The 14,655-nt window shown below is 38.1% G+C and overlaps 1 protein-coding gene across 3 annotated transcripts in view; it reads right to left on the reverse strand.

Annotated features, from left to right (window-relative positions):
* ldlrad4.S (low density lipoprotein receptor class A domain containing 4 S homeolog) overlaps window positions 1-14,655 on the reverse strand; it is a 281,004-nt gene that overhangs the window by 191,065 nt on the left and 75,284 nt on the right. For all 3 annotated transcript variants that reach the window (XM_041567786.1, XM_041567785.1, XM_041567787.1), the window contains exon 2: window positions 7,194-7,268. The gene's annotated coding sequence lies outside the window, so the exon portion shown is untranslated. The remainder of the gene's footprint in view (window positions 1-7,193; window positions 7,269-14,655) is intronic.

The following is a 14,655-nucleotide window of genomic DNA, read 5'->3' on the forward strand; positions in this document are numbered from 1 at the left end:
CTGAACTACTAGGAGCAGCAGATTAGCACACCAGTCCCACTCCCCAACACTGCTAGACTAATAGCACTGGGCTCTTATAGTAGTAGTAGTAGTAGTAGTAGTAAAACAACAAAAAAATAAATAAAAGCAGTCCTTACAAGGACTACTGTTATTGCAGCAGTCAGCAGATGAGATCAGAAGCAGGACAGCTGCCCACTGCAGCTACATACAGAGCACTGCAGTAGAAGGTAGATTACTAGCCAGCAAAGCTACCTAAGCTAAAATGTCCCTCAAACCCCTGCAGACTTCTGTCCCTCCAATAACAGAGCAGTATCAAAACGATTACTAGCCAGCAAACTTTCAACTGTCCCTGAAATCACTAACAGGCAGCAGCTCTCTCCCTACACTATCTCTTCAGCACACACAGGCAGAGTGAAAAAACGCTGCAGGGCTTCGGTTTTTATAGGGAAGGGGAGTGGTCCAGGGGAGAGCTTCCTGATTGGCTGCCATGTACCTGCTGGTCTGGGGTGAGAGGGCAAAAAAAAGCGCCAACAATGGCGAACCCAAAATGGCGAACGTCGCGCGACGTTCGCGAACTTCCGGCGAGCGCGAACACCCGATGTTCGCGCGAACAAGTTCGCCAGCGAACAGTTCGCGACATCTCTAGCAGTTAACTGAAATTGAAAATTTAGACTGCTATATATAAGCATTAAAGTAGCCAATGCCGGTCCTCTCAATATATCCGCGTAAATAGGGTGATTATTAGAACTAACTTTTAAAATTGCCCTAATAACCACCTAGTCACATATATTAAAAAATATATAACAGTTCCCTATATAACAGGAACTTATTGGATTGGATGCTGCTATTTTCAGTGATTGTTTATAAATGCTGCTATAACTGGATTCATTAATTTGGACTATTAATTGCAAAAATGTGTCTTTTAAGGTTATTGTTGCTATTTATGATTAATATTATCTGGATGACTTTAAGTAATGTATTGATTTGAGTAGTTAGAAAATTAAATGTTCATAGTAGAGAATATGTTTTTTTAGTGGTATTGTAGGCTGGCCAACAATAGGATAGAATTCTATTAAAATTGTTATAAATAAAATTGCACAACATAACCTGCCATATCTCCTAATTTAAAGTATTGAAATTGCCTCCATGGATTGGAGGAGTGCCTTATAGAGGTGGAGGATTTGGTGAGGGGAATAGTAGGAGTGGTCAATTGTTCTTTTGACAGCATAGATTATGGAATAATGCAAAATAGTTCAGAGCCATTAAATCCAAAACGGAACAAATTCACCAATACATGCAAGTTAGATATATTTTGCTTGCAAGATAACCCCAGCCTACTATACAGATGACAATTCTTCCAGTGGAATATATCGAAGGGACATGTAAAATGTAATTCAGAATGGCCATTTGATGTCAACAACCTCTGATTGCTTCCAACTTTGTTCCAATTCAATCAAGCAAACTGAAGTTGAAAGGTTCCATCACATTGTGCCAATCAACTCAGCCAGCGCTTTTTTCATCTCCTCACAACTGGCTGGTGTCAACCGCCAACATCTTTGTTGACCGATCAGTGATGTTACATAGGAGGCTACTAATAACCGAATACAAAATGTTGCAAAGTAATGGCAGCTACAATGTGGCCTTATCAAGGTCTGTTGAACAGAGAAATTCTTTTTTTTTTCTTCTTCACTGTGTCCTTTACAGAGTTCTGTCAATCCATGTCGTTTGGGTTGAACAGTTTGAAGTAAATTCTTTTTGTTTCTCAGCCCACCCACAGTCCTAACTAATTTTCCATTATAGTTTGTCACAAGCAGAGTTTTAGTCACATGCAATTTAAAATTTAAAAGGCAGGTGGCTGCTGAAACTAAATTAATCAATTTCCCACTGTGCCTAAGCCCTATTACAGCAGTTTAAAAGAAAATCATTCAAATATGCAGACAAACCCTAATAGAGTCGGAGAGAAAAAGAGAGGAAGAGAACAGAGGAATTCGGCACAGTGTGATCACAGCACAATTACTGTCTGGGTGGACATTAATTAAAATGTTTTTCTGCGGGTTATCAAACTATCCATGGGTATATAACATATTGGTGCTAGTAGATGTATTAAAAAAAACACAACTAGTGAATGAATTCCATCTGCCATGGGTGGCATATCATAATAGGTCTTTTCAAAAAGGAGTTGCTCCTATTCTATGCCCATATAAAGTGCTAGTGGAATGGAAACTGCATATTTTAACAAAACCAACAGCAGGATTTAGGATCTGAATCAGGGGAAATCCAGTTCATTCTGCCTTATAAAGACATAACTTGTAATGGCAATCGCCTTAAGCTCAATGCTTGTGGATGCTAAAAACGTTACTGCTATAATTTGCTTGTTTAACATGCATTATACTGTGTATTAAACTGTGTATTAAACTGCTAAAAGCATAATTTAGTATATATTTTCTTCAATTTCCTGCTGTAAAGCTGTAAATAACTTTTTTACATGAAAGTAAAGTTACCGTTTATAATCTATAACAAAGTGTTTAGCAAGCACAATAGGGAAACTTATAGCTGTCTGCCTCATCTTTTGAGCAACTGAAGACAACCAAGAAGTACTCATGTTTACTGATGCCCTTTTGGGGAGCATCATACCTAAGAGACTAGAGCAGGTGGACAGCTAATGCGGAGCAAAGGCTAGGAGCAGAAAACTAGGACCACTAGGGAAGCAGGTAGAAAGGGCAATATTACAGAGTTAAACATACGCAGAGTCAAGGGCAGGCAGGAAACAAATACCAATAGAGCAGAGAAATGAGAAAGCAGATTGCATTAAAATAGAGGTCATCTTGAGAAACTGTGTGCCAGGGCTGCATTTTTATGAACAGTGATTAGTAGACCAAAATGGGTTTTCTGCACATTGGAAGTGATTTGGCCCAGGGCCCACCTGGCCTGTAGCCTCAGGGGCCCCCCACACCATCCCCTGGGCCCAATAGCCACAACCCCCCTGGGACCCCCTTCAGCCTCTGCCCCGCCTGTGCGCTTGCAGTTTCCTGCTTGTCAGAAGAGAACTGGAATCAGGGAGGGAGGTAAGCAGCAGTGCATGGAGTGGGTCTGGGCCAGCGGGGCCCAAAAGAGCCGGGGCCCACTGGGTTTTTTCCCCATATCCCATCGTCCCAGTCTGACCCTGGTCAGAGCAAAACACAAGTCTGGGCTATGTGTGGAGACTGGTACAGATGACAAGCAAGAGCAAACACAGACCACTGTGGCTGGCAAACTGGACCAGTTCAAGCAGTGCATTTGACCCTTTAGTTCCAAAATAGCTGAATATTTAAACATGTACAATTTTGCTTGGTGCCTATAGATTGTAATCCCTTTTAATGTAATGGATTGGCTTTCTTTCAGTCTCAATATGGCAATAATAGACCCATAAGATTGAAATCTGTGGTGGGCAAGGTATTTGAAAGTTTGTTAAGGAATCACATTCAAGATTTTGTTCTGGAAAATGGCACCATGACTAATAGACTGCATTGCTTTATTAAAGGCAGATAATGTCAAGAAAACGGAACAGGTTTTTATGATAAAGCTAACTAGCTAGGAAGTTGGACAGTGGGGTTGCAGTAGATGTGATCTGTTTGGATTTAGTCAAAGCTTCTGATACAACGTCGGAGTAGAGTTCATAGTAGGGTTCATACTGGGTTTTGTATTGGCTCCAATATCAATTTGTTCTTTAATGAATTGTAATTGGGCATAGTAAGTAATGTATCAGTGTTTGCAAATGACACAAAGCTATGCAGTAAAATTCCATCCAGGATGCAGCATTCTTGCAGCAGGACTTGAACAAACTTGGCAGCTAAGTGGGCAATAAGAATAACTGTTGATTTATGCACCTAGAATTCAAATATTTGCAAGCCATTTAAACCCTTAAAGGGACAGTAATAGTAAAATATGAAAGTGTTTTAAATATGAAGTACTTTTTTTGCCCGGCACTGGTAACACTGGTTTGCTTGCTGTAGAAACACTACTATAGTTTATATAAAGAAGCTGCTGTGTATCCATAGCAGTCGTCATTCAGTCTAAAAAAGAGAAAAAGGCACAGGATACATAGGAAATAACAGAAATGTGTTGTAGAAACCCCCAGAGAGTTTCACTAAATATACTTAGGGCCACCCACACATTTTGGGATCTGCTTGCCTGAAAAGGATGATCAGGATGAGAACATTTCTGAACTTGATAGCGAGTGCTGCACAATATCTAGTATAGGGCTTGTATCTGAAGGTCATTTAGCTGCACCATAAGACAACGTTGTTACGCCACTTCTATGAAGTGTTGCTATTAGACACTACATTGAATGAAACTGTATACTGAGCCAGTAAGCCCTCTGAAATGATCCATGGCTAACACCGTACTGCTGTCCATTATAAATCCCATTTTAAATCATTCAGCAGGCATAGGCAGAAACAAAAGGAATGATGGGAATACATTTTATTGTACATAAATCAGATGAAAAGCAAGGTGTATGAAAAAAGAGGGCTTGCTCTGAAACTGGAGAAATTGCAGGATAAATTATAGAACAAATTGCCTCTCAAATTGTTCCACATGAATTGAAGACCACTTATAAAGGGGTGGTTGAGGTTAAACTGTCTCAAGAAACCAAGTTATCCTGGCACACACAAAAATGACATGAAGCATACATGAGGCATTGGGAAAGAAAATGTCATAGAGAATTTCAAAGCTTGCAAGGAAAATACAAAATTACAAGGAGCACTACACTGTACTTTGTCTGCTCTGAAGTTTCAAAGGACAGTGAGACGAATTAGCAACTGCAATTCAATAATGGCACAGTTAAAATGATATTTCTTTATTAAACAATGTACATGATGTATCATTCACAAATACCTTGGACAACTTTCCAGAATTGCTATATAAATAAATGATGATGATGATTCAATGAAATCACATAAAAGTTACGTAGTTTCAATATAGTCTGTGGTCCTGGGCACCATGGTAAATTGGAAGTCTTTCAGCCAGCTGAAAGTTGCCCTGTACCAAGCCCTGCCATCTAATATTAACTTGAATAAGAAACACCTGAAAGTGCCAATATAGGAACATTTCAAAACCTTAAAGCTTAGCTAGAGAAATAGGGCAGACATGTTGTACATTATGTTTTGGGCTTTTGTACCATCCCAAGGAAACTACGGCCCTTTATCAGGGAAGATCTGTACCTTCATAGCTGTCTCAGTAGCTCCCAATCTTCTTTTCTGCTGATTCATTGCACATGCTCTGTGCTGTTGTCACTTACTGAGCTTAGTGTTACAGGATAATGAATAAATAATAATGTCACAAGTAAATAATTCAGATTATTGGTACATGGCAGCTCAGAAACCACCACAATTAGCATAAGAGTAGCATCAGCTTATATGACAGGCAAACTTCATTTTCTGCTTAAAGATTTGCGACAAGTTGAGCTTCTCAACAGCAGCTCAAAGCACACGGAGCATGTGTGTGTCGCAGACACTCTTAACAAAATCCAAGATGGAAGCTCCTGTGACAACTTTGAAGGCCTGGTTAATTAATACTACTGTTGCTGAACCTTTAGACTCAGGGCTGGATTTACATAGTGGGTGCCCCTAGGCCCACTGTCGTTCGTCGCCCCTGTCCCCTCCCCTTAATAGGTTTTGGCGATCTGGGAATTTTAAAATTGATTGTATCTCCAGTGTTTTTGAACCAATGTGGGTGTGGTTGGGCAGCATGCCACCTAAAATCCTGCCACCCTAGGCCTGAGCCTTGGTGGCCTTTCCACAAATCCAGGCCTGTTTAGACTGTTTAAAGTTCAAAAAATGGCATTTCTAAAATTTCGGATTTAGCCCTTGTTTAAAAGCTCTAGTAAATGTTCTTTTTTGAAAAACATCTTCCACCTTTAACTCTGGGTAGTGAGGCGGGACCGTGACATAGTGGGGGCAGGGCATGACATAGTAGGTGGTGGGGTGTGATGTAGAGGGGCTGGGCTATGACATGGCGATCGGAGATTGGTCAATCGCCAAGTCATTCTGAGGGAATACTGCCGGATTTCCTAATTTGGAACCCTAGTGGATCTTGACACTACGGGGCCCATTTACTTAGTTCGCGTGAAGGAATAGAGGGAAAATAGTTTGAATTTCGAATGGTCAAATATAGCTACTTTGACCATCGAATGGGCTACTTCGACCTTCAACCATGACCTTCGACTTCGAATCGAACCATTCGAACTAAAAATCGTTCGACTAATCGACCATTCGATAGTCGAAGTACTGTCTCTCTAAAAATTTCTTCGACCCCCTAGTTCGCCACAAAAAACCTACTGAGGCCAATGTTAGCCTATGGGGAAGGTCCCCATAGGCTTCCTAACAATTTCCTGATCGAAGGAATATCCTTCGATCGATGGATTAAAATCCTTCGAATCGTTCGCTTCGAAGGATTTAATAGTTCGATCAATAGGAATAGCGCAAAATCCTTCAACTTCAATATTCGAAGTCGAAGGATTTTACTGCGACGGTCGAATATCGAGGGTTAATTAACCCTCGATATTCGACCCTAGGTAAATGTGCCCCTACAAGTCACTCCTCTGTTCTTTCTGTAATCTATATTCTGAATTGAGTAAATAGAGGAGAAAATGTGCAAGAAGAACCATAATTATAGTTTTATATACCTATACATTTGTTTTGCCCACCAAATCCCAATATGCAATGCAATTATGGCTGCATTTTAGTTTTTCATCTGCTATGAATCTAATAAAAGTCATGACTTCTAGCAAATAGTTTCAATAAGGTAATTGTGGATCTATATAAAAAAACAGTGGAAGAAATATATTAATCAGATCTTTTGCTTGGATGTCCTAACTACTATGTGCAAAAGCATTTGGGCAATTAAGCAGCCATATGAAATACATGGAATCTGGGGTTTTCTGTCATTTGTATCACTATAATTAACCCAATAGGAATGGTTTGCTACCAATACTTAAGCTAAGTTACAATCAAGTACACCGTACTGTTTTATTATTAAAGAGAAAAAGGAAATCATTTTTAAATAATTTCATTATTTTATTAAAATGGATTCTATAGGAGATAGCCTCCCTGTAATTTGTAGCTTTCTGGATAATGGGTTTCCAGATAAAAAGCAATTTGAAAAATTGACAACAGGCCATTAAGGGAGAATTAGAATATAAGGAGAACACTTACAGGAAGGCATTGTGGGGATCAAATTGGAATACTCTTGTTTTGTTCACATAGTGATGTCTTCCCCAAAGCTGTCACCTAAAATAGAGATAAAAAATACAATACATTAAAAGAGTTTATTTTATTTTATCTGTAATATTCATATCCCACCCCCTTAAATTTAGCTATTTATATACCAATACACCAGCTGTTGACACAAACATTTCAGCTGAACACATCTTCCATAAGCAAGTATGTTATCTCTTTTCCATATGCACTTCTAGTCGATTAGGGAATAATAGCACTGCCAAACACAGCTGTATGGATTGTGGCCAAAAGGAAATGATATTACTTTGAGCAGGACACTTATGATATTGCATCATTCAAATCTGAGGTTTTCCAGTTAACCAATAAATACAGTGTCACTTTGTTTTATGGTACAGAATACATTTAGACAGGGATTAGTTAAATAAAGGCAAACAGAGTTTCGAAATCAGCAACTGCATTTTTTTAACATATGTAAAGATGCTGAGAAATAGTTAAAGATTATGTTGTTCCCATGCAACCCATCCCATTGTGTTGTTCAAGGTTATGTTACATCTTCTGCACAGTGCGAAGTTTGTGTTGTGGAACTTCAAGAACAGGACACCACTTGAGTCAATAAAATAAAGTTTATTTGACACGAGGTCCATGGATTCTGAACTCACAAAGAGTTGGAAGTCCAAACAAAGAAATCACAGAGTTTTTATAAATTTGGGAATTCTTGATTTAAGAAATTATGGGCATAAAAGGGCATTACCATTGCAAGAGCATAGAGATACTGTACCTCTTATCAAAATCCGAAACGTTCTCACTATTTTCTGAACATCATTCCGACCAAATCCTCACAGACTTTTATCCCCTATTTATTTATCCACCTATTTATCAGTTAATTTTCACAAATTTTTCTTGTGGGGGAAAAGTCACGATAAAATTGTAAAAAAATCAGAATCCTATGATTTTTCTAGATTTTGCGCTTGAAACCTACAATTTTTTCATAAAATCCTGGAAAGCTATGATTTTTTCAGAAACCCAGTGCAACTGTTCCAAAAAACGTAAGAGTTTTTTTCCTACAACAAAAATCTTATTTTTCCCTTTAAAAGTCTGACCAGAATATTTTGGTATATAACCCCCCCCCCTTTGGTAAATAACCCCTTTTAAAGTCAAAGCAATTAGAAACCAGAGTAAGGCATTGCATACAAGAACAAGTACATTATACACAATGAGTGGCAGAGGAAAATTAGGGTTAGGTTGCATTCAAGGCACATGTATTGCCAATTTAATTGCTAATACCCTCAGAACATTTGGTAGAATAAATCCAGAGGTAATTCTATGTTTAATATCACAAGGCAGGGTGCTTGCAAGTATCAGGATAGATACTTAAGTGGAAGCACTACAGTGCAGACCTGTAAAATCAAATGATTGTTTTTAATTATTGTTTATAGATTCATATAATACACAACAGTTATACTGTACAAATTGTGTGTGCATTAGTATAAGAATGGGTACATGGAAAACACAAAGATTAAAAGGAAAAAGACTAATTCAGTACCCAGATAAATCAAAAGTTTTACACACCAACCAGTATCAATGCAGCTACAGGTAAGCAATTCTGAATTGATATACATTATCCAATCCTATATTAGGTAATATATTCAATGTGCAATAAAGAGTGACAATAAAGAGACTGTGATTTTCTATACATAGCACAGGGTTCCTCAAGCAAATCTAAAATATATATGGTCCTATGAGAAAATGTTCCATTTACCACCACTCTTTATAGTCTTTCTTTAGGCCAACATTCCTTAATTTAACAAGTAAACTTCTGTGTAGCACTGTATCAAATGCTTTAGCAAAGTCTAAGTAAATCACATCCACTGCCATCCCAGAATCAAGGTCCCTGCTTACCTTCTCAGAAAAAGAAATGAAATTAGTCTTGCAATATCTATTACTCATAAAATTATGCTGGTTTGGTTTAAGAAAGGGCCATGGGTCCTTCTCCATTTTCCATGCAGAAATTCCTTTAAACTTAAATTGGAGTATATTAGCCATAGAAGCTTAAAAAACATCCAGTTCACTTGCTTGTATAATTCCAGAACCAGTACTGTCCCTTTTCTGTCTGAAAATGTTCTAGCATGCATTTTGGACTCAAAAGTGCCAGTATGAGTGGTTCTGGGAGAGTGTACAGGTGCAGAGTTAGGGGCAGATTTATCAAGGGTCGAATTGAAAATTTGAATTTTTAAATTCAAATTTCGAGTTTATTTTTGTATAATTTAACTAGAGAATAGTTCAAATTCGATTTGAGTTAAAAAAAAATTAGAATTTCAAAATGTATCATGTACTGTCTCAAAGAATTCGAATTCGACTATTCGATATCTAAAACCTGCCAAATTGGTGTTTTAGCCTATGGGGGACCCCCTACAACCAATTTGGAGTAATTTGGTGGCCTTTTGAAAATCTAATTTTTTTTTATTTTAAAAACTCGTATCAAATTCGATTTGAGTTTGAGGTCGATCTTATTCACCCAAATATAGAAACATGCCCAAAGTGCCATAAATCTAAGAAGTGTATGGAGTCATCAGGATAATCTGAATTCCTTGTAGCATTGCCATTCATTAAGAATTTTAGTAGAGAATGTTCTCTGCTATAAGATTTGATGTATGTCCCACCTAGTATCAGAATATTAACAAAATACAGAATAAAAATCTAAAAAATGACTAAAATTATATTTTATGGTATTGTATGTATATGAGCAATTACCCAAATCTGCCAATATCTAAAGAAAAGCACACTACACTCTACACTACACTATATTATACTTATTTGAGAAGTGATGTATGTTCTATGGGATAGCGATACATGGTTTGTCACACCTATGTATGCATGCATCCAACTTTCCTGTTTTCTCCAGGACAGACCTGATTTCAACAGTTTAGCCGCATTCCAGGGTTTCTTACTGAAATGTTCCCAGTTATTCTTTGATTTCCAGCACTGCCGCCACAAAAAAATAAAAGTTTTTGAAACGTATGTAAAATAAGAAGCTTTTTGGCAGAGAGCCCAGAACACAGAGCAGCTGCACTTCGATACAATTTAAGATAAGCAAAGAAACAATTGTAACAATTTAAGATAAGCAGGTCTCTGGGGAAACTGACTCAGAGTTTAAAGGGCAATTTCACTGTTAGCAAAACTGTTATAACATAATACTCATAGAAATGTGTTTAAACTTTCATAACCAAATTTTGTAAAATGGATATGGGAAAAAAACATGGGAAAGGTCAAAAAAAATTGCCTTGCTAAGCACAGTGGATGTTTTTGTCCCTCTTTACATTTTTCAAATGTAGGGAGGTATGATACAAGTTGTGGAATTTGGATATTTTTGCTCATCAGTCTGATATACTAAACTTAGTAAAATTTAATTAATCTTTTGTTTTGAGCAGGATTTCCGGTGCTGACCAAGGAACGCTTTCTGTCTATATGGCATCACTCTGTTGTCAAAGTACCTTCCTTTTCAGCTTAGGGCACAGATGTGTCGGCTTAGAGAACTCTAGCAAGTATTATCACTGTAGCTTTACACATGACTCATCTAATCCAAACCATTTAAAAGAGTAACAGAACTAATGAATAGGAATTGCACCTCTCTCCATGAATTTCATACTTACTAAATTTAAACCACGGCTCTCTTTATATTCAGTCTAGAAATGTCCTAATTCTAAACTTTAATTTTAGGGTACAATCGTGTAAAGGATGAATTCTGGGACCTAAAGAAAGCTAATGATATGTAAGTTTAACCCATAACATTATGTTCTACAAAAATACATATATACTGAGTGAAAGGTCTATAATTAGAAAATGCAGTTCCTAAATATATAGAGCCACCATAATCATCACTTGGGAAGAGATCTGGGGGACTGTCTGCCTGCATCCAGTAAGTGCTGTGTGAAGTCTGTAGACAATTTAATGGACTGTGTCTCTTCTCACAATTCTGGATGCATTTGAAAGTTATCACTTTTTAAAACAAATTTTGAGAGTTAAAGTGATATCGAAGCACAGCTTATTTTATATGATCATCACAGTATAACTTAGAAAAACCTGCCTGGGCTGTGTTTTAGGTCTTTATTACCTCCCATGGCCCCTTATTGATACATAATAACCTACTGAATGCGAGACACATATATTCATTAGGTTGGGCCTTTATAAAGCATTGGCAGAATTTCAAAACAGGCTCAGTTCATTCTAGACAAATACATTATACATTAAATAGCACTATAAAACAACAAAAGAATATGTATTTTTTCATAATAAGGATCATTCTGCAGGAACATTTGTAGCAGGTCCAGACTGAGAATTAAAATAGGCCCTGACATTGCAGGTACACAGAGGCCCACTCAGCCCACACAGAGGCCCAAACAGCCCCCACCGGCCCAATAGATACAGACTTTCTATGGCACATTATAGCAGAACCCACAGATTGCCAGTCCGGGCCTGATTTGTAGGCATTGTGGCGTTTTAATTTCACCATTAGAAAAAACACAAAGGGCAGTTTAAAGCACAAGGAACCCACGTTCACACACACAAAATAAACACAAATACACATTCAATTGTCCAATCCTCTCATCCATGTCTGGTGAATCTCCTTTTCTTTTCATAATATGTCCCTAAAAGCATTTATTACCCATGTAATTCCTTTTCTTTTTGAACAAAGCCCTGACTACTATCTTGAAAACAGAGTTACCAACTTCCTTCTCTTCGGCCATGGACGTTTACTGTAGAGCACTGTAGTGATGCACCCAACCATAACATGCATGCTCCACGCCCAAATAAAACCTGACTCTGCAAGATACATTTATTTATAGACCTGCCCACGACCTGGAAACACTGTGCAAATGTTGTCCCTAACCTGCCTGACCTGCAAGTCCTGCATGTTTTGGAATGGCGCACACATCACTACTGCACTACAAACATTGAAAAAATTACAGTGCATGTGTCCTTGCTGGCTTGTGACCAATTTGGCACCTTATCTCCCCCATGTACGGCCTTCCCTGAAATCAGCATTCTTGGCAAATGAGAAGATCTTTATGTGTATAGGCAGCATTACAGCCGACATTTTAATGTTATATAGGGGCCCATAGAAGAGCCAGTATTTATTTATGTGTTCATTGTTGGATTGGCCTACCTGGGGCCCACCAGAGAATCTGACTCAGCAAGCCCATATCACTATTGTATTCCTTTGTATTGTATTGGCTTCTTTGCTTTAAGGAAGAGAGTTTTCAAAATCTATTAATGGTTTAAAAGGACTCATCTTGATAAATACATGTCTAATATATTTTTTATCCTCAGCTAGCATGTCATATAACAATTACAGCCGAGGGCATGTCTTTTATAAGGTATACTGCAACTTTCCTATAAACTTATGAGCTGGCACATGCAATATGCCATGGGTTTAGGGGGCTGGACCCATCTGTAAAGCAAGAGACATGGCTCATATAAATTTAGTGAGTTAAATAAGTTTTGAGACCTTGCATGTTATGCATGTTGCCTTGTAATGATGCAATTTTACTTACTGAAAAAAGCAATGGCATCACTTCAGACAGGTAGATAAATTTGGCCTCCACTCCTGGCTTCTGCTTCCGTCTAGCAGTATTAATTTTATACTACCTCCCCTCCCATTCCCAGAAGAGTTTGTTTAAATAAATACAATGAGCTCTGTATAAACAAGCCCCTACAGTCTCCTCCCACAGTTGTTCCGAATAACTGAGTAATTGGAAAATAAAAATACTTTAAATGTCACTGTTTACTATATAAAATAACAAAAACTACTGCTGCAGATCAATTAAGCCAATGAACATACAGTATGTTGAATGCAACCTTTAAATATTTATATTTTAGGTATTAATTAGTATCTGTGTTACATATTCACATAATTCTCCTTAGCCCAGAATGTATAACTGGAAGGTTTGGCTCAAGCAGCATGCAGGTATAATGCTACCCTTTTAACAACCGGCCATCATTGATGCATTAAAAGAGTAGACTGCTCTGCGAGATATTCAGTGGCCATATAAAGCAAAAAACAAATATTCCTCTATTGCTCATCCAAATGTTGCAGAGAAGTACCTTTGTTGTGAAACTGGATATTAAATTACAAAATCCACACATGCTGAGAGCGGCAGGAATAGAGTTTATAAAAAAAAAAAACAGTTGCAAACAAGTCATTTAAAAAAAAAAAGTACACTTTAGATTGAAAACCCAAATGTCCTGCTTGTATTCAAACACCAGTCCCACTGACTGATGATTTCATTATACAGTGATTGCTCCTTAAACCTGTCTGTAATCTTCAAGATGATTCAGTAACGCTGAAAGGTAAAGTCACATTACATCCCACACACTGCTGCCTCACAGCAAAGGGAATGAATGGCTGTGTATATGGGAGCCTCATTAGATGCATTCTAAAGGTAGAATGGCTGTCGCATGGAAATATGTCACTGCAAAATATTACATTGAGGAATTTAAGAAAAATTCAACCTGTATGGATACTTGAAAAAACAGCTTTTAATACAATTTGCACCTTTTTATTTGCAATATAATCTCAAAGGCATACACAGCTTTCTCACCAGTACTGTGCTGATTGGTCCAGGACAATCACATGTCCGTCAATGTGTTCCCTGGCAGCGGAACTTCCTTGCGGCATCAAAAATACAAAGTTGATCGGACTAATGCTGATAAATTAAAGCTTTAATTCATCAGCATTAGTCCGATCAACTTTGTATTTTTAATCTCAAAGGCAACCCAGTATATAGAATAACCACTATAAATACCGCTACATTTGGAATAATATGAAGTCATCTATACTTATTCCACTTTAAAAAAAAAATGTCCATGACAGATATTAATCCTATTGGGTTAGGATACAGAGTGGGGGTTCCTCAGTGACCCATATTCCATAGTAAGAGTGTGCTATTGGCCGCAAATCTCTAATACATATTAATCAAATCAGTTGTGAGCAGGATTGGAACATTGATGCCCTTAAGAGCCATTCTGAGCATTTTGCCTCGCAAGCGATTTCCATCTCAGCAGGCAGGGGGCAAAACGCTGGGGTATGCCCTTCCATTCACTTGAATGTTAACTGCCTGAATTCTGCTGTGCACTCCGAGGTTAGGCCATTATAGCTAAATGCAGCAGGGAGCATTGTTGCAAGTGCACCAATAGAGTCCATTCAAGTCAATACAGTGGCAATTCTCAGTGTTTGGTCATCCACTTGCTGGAAATCACTCTAGAGGCAAAATGCCTCTTAAGGGCAACGACTTAGGTCAATGGGGTGCCAAATCCCACTTCATTGGACTTGCCCACCATTTAGGGTTACCACCTCAGGCAGGAGATGGGCCATGGCATTTAGGGGAGGATCTGGTGATGTCGTGGAGCAGATCTGGGCAGGGCTATGACATTGGCCATT

This window comes from Xenopus laevis, chromosome 6S, assembly GCF_017654675.1.
Source record: "Xenopus laevis strain J_2021 chromosome 6S, Xenopus_laevis_v10.1, whole genome shotgun sequence".
NCBI lineage: Eukaryota > Metazoa > Chordata > Amphibia > Anura > Pipidae > Xenopus > Xenopus laevis.